We start from the raw sequence: 12,654 nt of genomic DNA on the forward strand, positions 1-12,654 counted from the left end.
AATTTGTTTATATAGCATCCCTCTTCCCTTTTTCCACCTTTAATACAGAGGTAATCCTTTATTATCATAAAATATTGACTTTTGGACAAAAAGCAGGTGCACCTTATACCTGCAGATATTTCCCTTTCAAGCCTTGGTATTTTGACGACACCTTCTGGAAGGACTCAAAGAAATATTTTCACAGCATGGAGAAGAACAGGAGAGAATGTCTGATTTTTCTCCTCTTCCTGCCAACATGAAAATCTGTTCCTCAGCTTTTTATCTCCTTGCCCTCACTAATGACCTTCCTTTCACTGCCAGTTTCAAAATCTTGACAGCTCGTTAGAATCAGGAGAGACTTGCATGATCAGAGTGATAATTTTCAAACCACTTTGTGGCTGAAAGTAAGTTCGGGATCATTATTTATTCAAATTACAAGCATAAAGGACCACATGGGAAACATGGAGGAGTGCCTTCTGTAAATGACAGCTTAGGGAGAATTTTCAATTGCATGAGACAGCTGTATCCCAAAACTTAATCTAATTACCACAGCGTAGTGAAAAATGTCACCCTGAATAAAACTGATACCATCATACATGTTCATGGTAAATTTTGACTTACATACGGCTATGTTCAGAATAACCTTTAAATTCTACATCCAACTTGGAACTGAAGTAGTGCTTTTGTAATTAGAGGAATTTGAGTGTGTGGAATTTCTTTCTTGCTCTGAGCAGATAGACTTTGCTCACAGCTGTACAAAGTTCGGCACAGCCCTTTCCTGGAGCTTACCCTTCCGTGATAGCACATGTGACAAGTGGTAGATAAAACTTTGTTTAGCTTCCTTTTCCAAAGAAATGTTTTTCAAAATGTTTTCCAGTTCCTTTTCAGGAATGTAGAGAGGGAAATTACTCCCAGAGTAATGGTGTGCCTGCCCCATATGCTTTTTTTGGTTTGGTTGCACATGAACAATTGTACGATGGGTTGAAAACTTGAGTTTCTGGAAGGCCTTCGTTTTCAGCTGCTGGTGTATGCCAATGAATCTGAATATTAAATCAGATGGAAACCAGCAGCTTGAAAACGTGCAATCTGCTCTGTGCTGAAATGCACATCTGTCTGAGTGCTGCAGATCCTTGGCTCCCACTAAGGTTGTCTGAGATAACAAAAGAGCGTGTTTCGAAAGCTCTGAGCATTTTTTTTAATGTGTAAAGTGCTGAATTGACTGTTCTGAAACCAACTGTCCTGTTTTTCCATGAAAACGGATGTAGCAGAATGAAAACAGAACATAGAACAGCCAGCTTCCCTTACTGTGTTGAACCACCATGCTCCAAACCTCTTGGTATTGACAGTGCCTTTCCTTGTGGACGGTGATTTCAGCTGAAGATGGTGGAGAGAAAACCAAATATAACTGACTTTCTGAATCTGCTTATTTCCCAGGAACTTCAGAGGGAGACAAGGACATGCTCAGCACCTTGAGGACTGGTCTTGAAGAGAGCAATCAAGCAGGCTTGGCGTGCATCGACAAGAGAAGAGCTGGGGAACTGATTTCTGCCAACAACAGGTAAAAGCTGCCAGCGTCTGTCGCTTGCCTGGGAGAATCCACATGTATCTATTTGGTGGTAAAAAGTTCAAGAATAACATTTGTGTGCAGCAAGGAGGGAGCAGACCTGCATCTCAAGCTGATGAGGAAGCCTGTAGGCCAGCTTGGTATTTTTAATCAAAGCGTCCTTGAAAAATGGCATCAGTACAGTTGTGTGTGCTTAGACTACATCTAGTGCTGGTGCTTTTCTTAGGCTAGCTGTTGCAGAGTGAAAGCTTCAAACGAATATTGGATATGTCTCTTGCATAAATAACTTTTTCACATGGAAGTGTTACAGTGAAAAATAAACTCTATAGAAACATCTGTATTTGTTTTTGCTTTTTCTTTAAATAATATTTGGATTTCCATAAATTTCTAAAAGTTAGTCCAAGGACCCCTCCTAAGTGGACAGATCTATATCACATTAGAAGGTATTGTTTCTTGTTTCTCATTTATGCAGAGTAATGTCAAGTTTATGTATATTGCAAATTGTTAGCGAGTGGCGATGTGATTTTGTTGAATCAGTATCAATGACTGAGGGCTCAAGTACAGCTGAGCCATAGCAAGTGGCAGTCTATAAGTCTGATTTTGTTTTCTTTTTACGTATCTGAATTAACTTTGTTAGAGACAGACACTGCAAATATATATATATGAAAGAGAACATTAAAACTCTCTAATAATTTTTAGCCCAACCCATAAGGGTGAGTTATGGTTTGGATACTTGGATTCAATCCTCCCAGGTATTGAGCAAAGCAGAGAAGGACTTGAAGGAGCTCAAAGTTTCCAGAAATAAACCCTTTCAGCCTTGTTACTTTTCTCACTTGTCTCAATGAGCAACTTGCTTCCTTTCAGAGGCCAGCTGAAGCCAAAAGCAAGTGGTTGCACATCCATGACAGCGCCACGCTCCACGGAACCCATGAATATCCCAGAGCAGTGCTGCTGTTGAAAATTGCTGTTGGGGGAAGGAGGAAGATGAGAACAGAGCTGCTGGCACCAAGACCCGAGCTAAAATCCCTTTGGCCTTGGTCAATTTAGCTGCTAAAACACTGCACAGCCCCAGTGCCAGCAGTAGTATGTCAGTGCTGAGGCACAGCACTGCTCCTGGTACAAGGCCTGGCTTCCAAAGCCCGCTGCAATTCCTTCCTTCAGGTTGCAGCTTCAGTCTCATTTGTGGCTAGTAAATGTGCGAGTGTGGCCATGGGGGTTGACAAGCCCCATGGTTGATGATAACTTCGGACTCTTAACAATGAGGCCACGAGGAATGTAAAGAGTTTAGAAGGAACACAGAAGGGTGATTCAGGAGATGCCTTGCTGTCTCAGATTGCTTGTTCTCCAGTGTTAAGACATGGAAGCTGCTGGGTGTTTGTGGTTGTCGGGCAAAGTTTTTGACCAGTGAATAGTTAGTGGAAAAGTACTGCTGTAGAGCGAATGGCATAAGAAGGGAGCCTGTCCTCAGTAAAGTTAGTTGAAGTTATTGTCATCAATAACGTGGTAGCAGTTGCTGATCCTGAAAGAACCCTGGTGTCCCTGTGGTCTCTACGCCACAAGGAAATAATTAGCATCAAGGTTTTGTGAGCTGTTGTTTGCCCAAAGCTTTCTTATTTGAAAGAACTCAAAGGTTCAGGCGTAACTTCTCGTGTTCAGGCAAACTAAAAATAGTTTATTATGCGTAAAGCCTTGACTATTCTCCAGTGTGGTTATGTTTCTGTTCCACAGCGACCATTTTGAAAGAACAGCTTTATTTGCCATTGCTAATGGCCAGCATGGATATTTACCAGACACAGGCATTTTAGTTTCTGCTCTATTATTCACAGCTTCCCTGCATGCTAAAATTCCCTTTATTTATGTTGCAGAAAGTGTGTTTGAGGACTTCTCCCACGGCTCTTCCACTGATGCTGTATCTGAGGTACGTGTTAAGCACTACGCCATATTGTGTTGTGGTTCATAGAAGACTTATAAGCCTGTCTCTAAGAAGAGTACTTTATATGGCATTTTTACTCTAATTTATAGAAATTTGGGGTTAAAATGTACTTAATACATTGAGATTTTACTTTTTTATTTTTATCTGAGTGCTATCTTTAGGTGCTGCAGTTACGTCAGCAAATAGCTTCCCCAGAATTTCCCAGAATGTAGCTAACAATGATGCTTCCATCTTGGAAGGTTCCTTGAATACGGTTTGGGAAGTTAATCCCTTTATTTAAAGATGAGCAAGACTGTGGAGCATTGCTGTTTAAAATGTCTGCTATCAGGCCTTAATTATTAGTTTCCAAGCACCATTGACTTCTGAGTTATCTGCTGCAGGCATCATTTGTTTGGTACACCTCTGACCTTGGTGCATTTAACTGATAACAAACTTGAGGAACAATTAAATAAAAATAAAAAGCTTAGTTAATATAATTAACATCTGCTTATTAACAAAATTATTTATGGGAGAGCTGTCTCAGGTTCAGCTAATGGCTGGAATAATTTTTGCAAGAGAGAAAACCTTGCCTAATTGGTGAGGTGCAGCTACCCTGACGTGTTTGCAGGGCTCACTGTCTGCCTGCAGTTTTGGGGCCAGATGCTCAGCTGATGACAGTGGGCTCCAGCCATGGGCTGCTTTGCATGAACTAAGAGCCTGTCCTGTCAACTCCAGATCTGATTTAAACCCGCAGGACAGGAGCATTGATAGCGTTGCTTGATGCAGCAAGGTGGAGCTCCCCTTCCAGTGTTAATTATGTACTTCTCCCAGAGCATGAAGCTGTGTTGACTTGGAAGATAAATTAGTTACCCTTCTGCTTGCCGTCGGCCTTCCTGTGTCGGTTAAGGATCAGCTTGTCACCCTTCTTCTCTTTGTGGATCAGAAAGTCAATTAACCAGTTCCCCATTAGACTTGAAATCTATAGGAAAAAAAAAAATCAAACTTTTCTAAAGCACAGACTTCTTGAGTTAAACCACACTTCTTTCTCGTAACTTTGCAGCTCAAGGCAGGTTTTTATTTTCCCTGTGGTACTGAGATTCTTTTGTTCAGTCCGGATTACCAGCTGAGTCTGATTTACTTCCCAGGTTGTCACTTACCTTGTGTTTTTAGGATAAAAGAAAGTTTTCTTCATCTCTCTGTTTTTTGTTTCGTCTCACATAATGATGCACTTATGTGAGTTAAATTACTAGCGAGGACGCAAATCAGGCAAGCCTGTGCATATTCTTGTACAGCTCTTTCATTTCTATGCAGGAACAGATAAACCGGTGGGAATAACCTATTGTACCAACAATAGCACATCTTTATTAATGCAGTATTGTTAAGGGAGTGCAAATATTGTATAAAGACAACTCCTCAGTGGTTAGGCACAGCTTACATGGTAGCATGAAAGTATGTGACTGGTGGTAGGGGAAACCAGCATACAACCCTTACAGCTGCTGTCTCGTTTCCAGACAGCTGGGTTGTAGATGCTTAAAACATAGGAATGTTTTGGCAAGATTGGCTCTAATTGGATCTAATTTTCTGAAATACTGACCTTTTTCAAATTCCTCTGTTGCCTTTTGAGGTAGGGGGCACAGAAAACCCCAGGTCGTGTCACCAGAGGCGCTCAAATTATGGATGAAATTCCAGATCTGAAGTCGCAACAGGGTCGGCACAGCTTCCCAGTGCTGTGAGCCCCATATGGCAACCTCGTGCTTAATGACCATCCCGCTCCTGGAGCTGGGGGAGTGGGAGGACACGAGACTTGAGTTGTATAGGTGTAAATTTGAGGAAATGGTCCTTGCCACAGCTGTGTTGCTGTGCACTATGGCTGTTGCACCTGCTGCAGCATCGGCTCGCTGAAGTGCGTGAATCATTGCCTTTAGCTCAGTTGCACAGCCAAAAACCCCCTTGGGTGCTTCCATTCAGGTTGATTGGGGATATTTTTGCGGAACACAAGAATCACGAATCCTTGTAAGCAGGTTATGTTTTGAAAGGAGTTACAAAGGATTATGATGAGTTACTAAGATCTGTGCATCTTTACTGGGCCACTTGCTGGCATAGGATTTATTGGTTTAGAAAACTCTTCTTGAAAATAGCAGGTCTTCCCAGAGACAGCAGGGACATTAGTATTCCTTTTGCAAACATCAAATCAGCCTACTTCCTTACAATTTCATTGTAAAAAGTCTGCTTATGGCTCTCTAATGAACACTGCTTCCATTCCCACAAAGTGACATTTACTGAATAATGTGTTACAGCTCTCAGTGACTCCTTCCAAGAGAGTTATCATGAGATCTGCAGAGATAATTACCACAGTAGGAGTCGAATACAAACAAATGCAGTTCCTCCCTTGTTTTAGCAACTTTCTGAGATTGCATTTGCTTCTCTCTCTGTTGCCAAGTACGTTTTTTCTATTTTTTTGTAGTGTCATTAAAACGATTAGATTTTGATTCATAAGATTCATCCACCGACTTAAAGATGATTGCAACAGTCCCACTGAGTTAAACTGGGGCTGCAGCTTCATCCATGAAACAATTGCACCGTGGGCTGAATTATAACCAATTTCTCATCACTGAAATCGGTTGCACCAGAAAAGTGCTAAGATTAAATTCATCCCATCTAATATTAGGCATGAATGTAGTCAGCCTTGCTTAATACGCTCCTACATCAGACCTGACTCGCCTGGGAATTGTCTGTCTCATCATCTGCTGTTGAGTGAATTTATCACGTGCGGTTTCCTAATTTAGATGAGTTGCATCCAGGCCTGAGTGTGGACATGTTTCTTCAGTCTTTTAGTTATGATTATTTTCAGGATATCAGTTTTGAAGCACCCATTTTATCTCCTTCCTTTGTAAAATAAATAAATAAATAAATATATATATAAAATTAAGTCCTCACTGTTTTGTTCTCTTTTTTTATTATTATTATTATTTCCTCCAACAGAGTACTTGAATTTGTTCGAATTAAAAAAAATGAAAAAAGGTTTAAACCTCCTGATTCTATTTTCTATTCCTAAAATTATCCTTGCATTAGGAGACTGGGGGAAAAAAAAAAAAAGCTGACAACTAGGATGTCACAGGAGACTGTAGTCTCAGTGTAAATAAGGTTGGTTAATATTTTTTCTCCCTCTTAAATCCAGTGTGATTTAAGCAAATGTTGCAATTGCTTTCAATTTTAACATGCTTTTAGTTTTACAGTCAACTAAGTATAATACACTGACCATAGCAGTATAAGGGAAAACACACACAGAAGGGGAAAAAAAAAATAGAAAAGGAAACCTTTGAATTTGATTTTGATATAAAGAACACTTTTAAGATGGTGCAAAAATAAACATCATTATTCCACTTTATAGTATAGTATTAGGCATGTTCTTTTTACTGCAGCGTGTTACTTTTGCACGTTCCTTATTTAGTGAACGATTCTATTTCTATTTGTTTTGCATTATGTTTTCAAGTGCTTGTTGTTTTATGATGACCCCATAATTAGAAATTTAATTTTGAACTTAACTGCTGATCTCCTTAAATCTCCTCCACAGTTGTTATGTGATCAGACAGGTTCTCTGCTGCTGTAAGTTGCCACTGCTGGATTAAAATCCACAATTTGGTCTGTGGTTATGTTTTGTAAAGATCTGACAGGTTCACTCTTCCTTTTATGCTGAGTGAAATTAGAAGTGCTTCATTTTTGTTTATCTACTTCCATAGGCAGTTCCTATATTTGTAGTATTCAAGTAGTGTACCAATACCAGTACAAGTTCTTCAGAACATCTTTGTAAGAAAATATCGAGTAATACTTTTGAGTTGAATACTTGTTTTTTTCAGAATTGGAATTGCAGAACAGAGTTTGAGCCACATCTCTGTGCAGCCTGGAATACAAGTGCTAACCCAAATCCCATATTCTGAACCCCATTCTAGTGTTTTAGCTCACAGGATGCGGTTTTTTCTTCTACTAGGTGAAGTCTCTTTTTACGTAAAGAACTATGGCAGCAGCAGATCTCTTAGCGAGACCTGACCGAATCAAAGGGGGGGAGGCAGCAAAACAGAAGGACAAAGTGCCCTTACTATTATTTCTGATTGTCCTTTGTCTTTTCAGTGGACCGAACCAAATTTTTGGATCCACTCTTTCTACTCTCAATTTCAGTCGTCGTCGTCTGAGCTTTATGGGCCAGTTGGGTCTCTGCTTCAGCTAAGCTGTGGATAAGCTGCTTAGCCTTCAGCTGTAATTGAATCAAAGCCAAATTCCCAGGCCCAGAAGGTTCATCCCTATTTAAACAAAGAGAGACAGCCATGCATGTGGATCTGCTACTGAGGGGGAGGAAATTACTCCTTTGAAACCAAATCCAACAGGAAGATTGTATGTCTTTACCCTTCTTGAATTTTTCTAGTAAATATGTTTTCTTCATGTTAGTTAGCTCATAAAAGGGTTTTACAGAAGTCAGAGCAAAAGACGTTAAAAGAATAAATCCCTTGTCTTCAGCTCAGCCAGGCAAGGTTTGCCTTTAGTGGCCACTTCTCTTCATCCTAATTTTCCAGCAGAATTTAATTTATCTATTAAGCAGATAACAATCTGGATTCAGCGCAGCACGTGTCCCCGTGGAAAATTTTGACCTCAGCGCCTTGGTGTGGAGGTGAAAGCTACGCACAAAGCACAAGGAAGGGAATAGGAATAGCTAAGGTATTTTTTCCTCCCAGCACTTAGGCCATCCAGTCCTTACTTAGCTGCACCCCTGTGAGGTGTGTAAGACAGATAAATACGAAGAAGGTCTAACAGAAATGTGTCACAATTTTTTATTGGTTTTACTACATTTTTCGTTAAAGAAAAAATCCAAATACAAAAAATCCAAATATTTTGGCTTAAGCAATGAAAAACTTTTCCCATCATCTTATTTGCAATCTCTGCTTGTTTCAAATGCAGTTGTTTTCTCAATTGTTAATTAGGGCTGAAGCTTGTTTTTCTGGGTTCCAGCAGTGAACTAACTTAGTTTTGCAGCTTCAGGAGCAGAGGTGACACCCTCTGCTGAACGGAGCATGCTGCTGGGGTATGTTCAGGTTCTCATTTTTTATTTTTCAGTTCTAGATGGTCTTTTATAGGTTAGCACTGGAGAAAGGTGGAGCACTTTTCCATTGCTCTCATGCAGCATATGTACAGAATCTGTACCTTGCTGTTTCTGCAAACTCTCTGGTTTTGATCATCTGTAATTATTAATATGCCATGCTTTTTGATTGTATATCTGTTTAGGAAAGCTGAGATGAAAGTCAAATATGGTAACGTTTTTCTTTTAGTTTATTCATAAGGCCTCAGGAAACTAATGAGATTTATTCTGTGAATTAGTTTATAATTGTGCTTTAACTGCACTGTGACATTTAATAATGTCAGAAGGATTTTGCTTTAGGCAGAGTGATTTCAGCCTCTGTAGAAAATTAATTACCATTTTCTGAATAAACCACTTTTTTGTGAGCTAAGCGGTATTTTCAAGGTTAAGCTGCTTTCTGATATTTTGAGAAAGTCTTTGAGAAAAGAAATGTATTAAGATTGCAGATCTAGCCTCCTGGTTCATATACAAGAAGCTGACTGTGTTCAGTAATAACAAATCAGAACCTATTGTTATTATAAGATTTTTTTCAAATACAGCCCTAATTTTGGTGTTCTCCGGTGCCTAGATCTCATGTGCTGGGTTTGGAGAGCTGCAGAGTACCCAGGTCTCCTCCCTGTACAAACACCACCTTACACTGATATACTCAACAAATTTACATGTTTTATTTCTCAGGATCAGAGCTCAATCAAATATTTCAATGTTTAGAAAGTGTGAATCAAGCTAAGAGTTAATAAAGCTTTCTTAAAAGTGATTATATGAGAAAAAAATAGAAAAAAAATCAGGAGAAAAAATAAATACTGGATATATGCTGGTGTTTACACTGCAGGTGTTTACAACAAGAAGTGATCTCTAAATATCTTAGTCTTGGTGGCGTACAGTAAGGTAGGAAGAAGATGGGTGACCAAGGAGAGAGTGTGGAGCAAGTCAGCAAGAAGTCAGGAGCCATTTTGTGTCACATATGTGCATTACTGACTTCACAATATGGATCAGATACAATTACCTTCCTTTGGTTATAGAACTCATAAAAATCACTAGCGTTGCTCAAACTCCTCAGTTTCTCATTTAAAATAAACAAACAAAAAAGCAAACAAAACCTCACACACTTTAAAATAGATGATTTCTCCCAAATATTTAATCATTAGAAGTTTCATTATAATAACAATTTCAGGGTGCTTCCAATTGACTTAACAATAACTGTATCTTGGGCCAATAAATGTTCAGCCTTGGGCAGTGAATTTATTAGCCCAGGAAAATGGTTATTGCCTCATAAACAGGAAGCACCTTCAAGTGATTTAATGACTCATGTTTCTCTCACCCTTCTTAAATTTAATCCAATAAACAGCTGAGAAGAGAAAGAGATTAAAAGTAAAATAAATAAATAAATACCAATTCCACTGGCAATTACTTAATCACAAAGTTGTGTTAATAAGTATTCGAGAAGTCAGTCCACCACATTGCAGAATAATCTGAAGTTGTCGCTCAAGTAATTCACACAATGTTAGATGACTTCTATTGTATTTTATTATGTGAATCATTGTATAAATAATAGTTATGGTAATATACTGTCTTTGCCATTAACATGGTGTCCTACATCAGTGTTCAAGGACTGTACCTGAAGACATGCGAATTAATTGATTATTCTTAAAAAGGATAACAACCTGCTCATTTCATCAGGCAGAACTCGATATCGAGGCTGTGGGCTGCTGATTTTATGTTTCATTTTAAAAATTCTGGTTAGTATTTAAAATATATATATATATATATTATTTTTTTTTTCATATGTATGTCAGCAAAATTTTTTCTTCTTTGACAGTGTCTACAGAGGAGTATTTGGGATGAGGACAGTTGGAGGTGGGAGTATGAGTGGGCTGCTTGGGGTATTTTGGTAAGTCTTATGCCTCTTAGTTTTAAGATTATTTCAGTATGGTCCTGCTCTGGAATATTTGCAGCATCTTTTCACATCTGCTCAGTTTTCTATAATTTTTCATTGTTTTCTTGTTGTAAAAGAGTTTTTTTTTGTTATGTAAAATTGTGAGGCAAGAACATGTAGCACTAAATTATTATAATCAGAGTATGGCTCGCTTTTTACACAGCTTAACCTCTCCCTGTAATAAACATTAAGACTGAAACGAATATAAATAACTCAATGAGTAGCTCTTCAGTGGGTTTTAAGAGGTAAGAGCTCTTCTTTCAGTATGGTGATTTTTTTTTTTTTTCACCATCTAATTTGAGAGCCTGGCTTTCCTTCTCTATTTTTTCTGGGTGGTTTGAGATCTTATATGTGGAAAGTTGTGTCTTACTGCAAACAACTAGGAATCCTGCTTTTAAGTGCTGAAGGCCACTTTTGTAAGGTTATTTAGGCTTTCACAGTGAGGAGAGGTGACAGGGATTTCCAGAAATTTCATGGGTTTAAGATGAAATTTAGTCTCCTAAATTTCTTGGACACAACTGTGAATTTTTTCCCTTACCATTTTTGTGCTCCTGAAAACCCAAACTTATCAGACTTATTTCCAATTAATGTCTATTCTGTCCATGAAGAATAAATGATACATTTCAGAAAGTTTCATTAATATTGATGAGCTTTACACATGGCTAGTTAGTATTCAAAGTATTTCAATTTGTTATACAGAAAGAGTTTCAACCATTAATTATGTTCCGGTCATTCAATTTTCATAAAATTGAATAAAGTAATGTGTTGGAACAGAATGATGTGTTTGGACCAAAAATATCTTTACTACTTCTACCTAGAAGCAGAACAAAAATGTCTTGCTCAACATTTTTCTTCCACATTTGCATGGCCTATATTTCAGGTATTTATTTTGTTTTGCTAAGTCTGTATATAAACATAAGGACACCAGGAATATGTATACCCCTTTGTGTTGGAAATACTGTTCCTGCTTCCTCGCAGATGTGGAAATGAGGCAGGCAGATGCTCAGATATATGTAAATATTTAATTTAACTGAGATAAGATCCACATATAACTTCAGGGAGTGAAGATAAGTCATACAGATCTCATAGGTTAGAATAATGTGTAAATTTGAGAGAATTTAGTTTTCTTTGAATCAAAACTTTTTTCTACTTTCTCTTAAAAAGCTGTAGGGTTGTCCTTGTAAGAGGTAATGAAAAAGGCAAAATTACATTTTTCATGCTTGCCTGCAGGTTCTTAAGTCTTGTTCTTCATATGGGGAAGTATTTTTATGTACAATGGCAACGGTTGTTTCAACATGAATCTTTGTGCACACAGATGTATTTCCCAGGCAAGTCTTGCCTCTGTTGTTGTAGATGACAAATGAACTGAAACGGCATTTTCTGATCCTGAGAAATTCCTTTGAATTTTTTTTAATTCCGTATTGTTTTGGCAGCGTGAGAATTCTTACTATTTCAGCAGCTGAAACACGTTAAAATGCTGTAATAATGAATTACACAGAACAACTGACAGGTACAATAGAAAGCAAGGAGACGGGATCTTCAGCGTTGCAGCCAATTTGGAAACATCTTATCTGTGTTTATTTGACTGCTTCAATTACACACTTGAAAAAATACTTGTATGATGCCACCACACAGTAAATTAGTCCAAAGCAGACTTTACATTTTTTCCAATTAAATCAACTATGAAATAATATTTTAATTAAAATCAAGCAGTTTTACTTGTTTTTCAGTTGTTAATGAGCTGTTGGTTGACGTTCAACTTCAGCTTACTGTGGGACAAAGAAGTGGGTATTTAAGACACTGAAAAGAAAGTGGTGCTCGGACTTTGGGATCATTTAAGTACTTCTTGAAAGATTATTTTAAATTAGCATTTTATGATGTCTACTGCAGCTATGCAGAAAATGGTTCTTTCATATTTTCTTTCCCTAAGAAGATGTCACTTTAGAGACTCTGTAAATTCCTAAAATAAGTCTTCTGTAGTTACTGTAAATGTACTTCTAAAGTGTCAGCAACACACTGTCATTAGCCTGGAGTAAAAATTTAGATCCTGTCCATAGTGTTTCCCAAGATAGGCCTTGTGGACACCAAGAATAACTTTCTGATTTTTTTTATTTTTTGTGGGGATGGGAAAGTAGAGT

The 12,654-nt window shown here is 38.2% G+C and overlaps 1 long non-coding RNA gene across 1 annotated transcript in view; it reads left to right on the forward strand.

Moving 5' to 3' along the window:
* Positions 1 to 12,654, forward strand: part of LOC106046254 (uncharacterized) — a 237,577-nt gene that overhangs the window by 213,025 nt on the left and 11,898 nt on the right. Inside the window, exons 47-49 of the long non-coding RNA XR_010826660.1 lie at positions 1,414 to 1,537; positions 3,409 to 3,461; positions 10,400 to 10,471. This is a non-coding gene — a long non-coding RNA (uncharacterized lncRNA). The remainder of the gene's footprint in view (positions 1 to 1,413; positions 1,538 to 3,408; positions 3,462 to 10,399; positions 10,472 to 12,654) is intronic.

The sequence above is a fragment of the Anser cygnoides genome, chromosome 26 (genome assembly GCF_040182565.1).
Source record: "Anser cygnoides isolate HZ-2024a breed goose chromosome 26, Taihu_goose_T2T_genome, whole genome shotgun sequence".
NCBI lineage: Eukaryota > Metazoa > Chordata > Aves > Anseriformes > Anatidae > Anser > Anser cygnoides.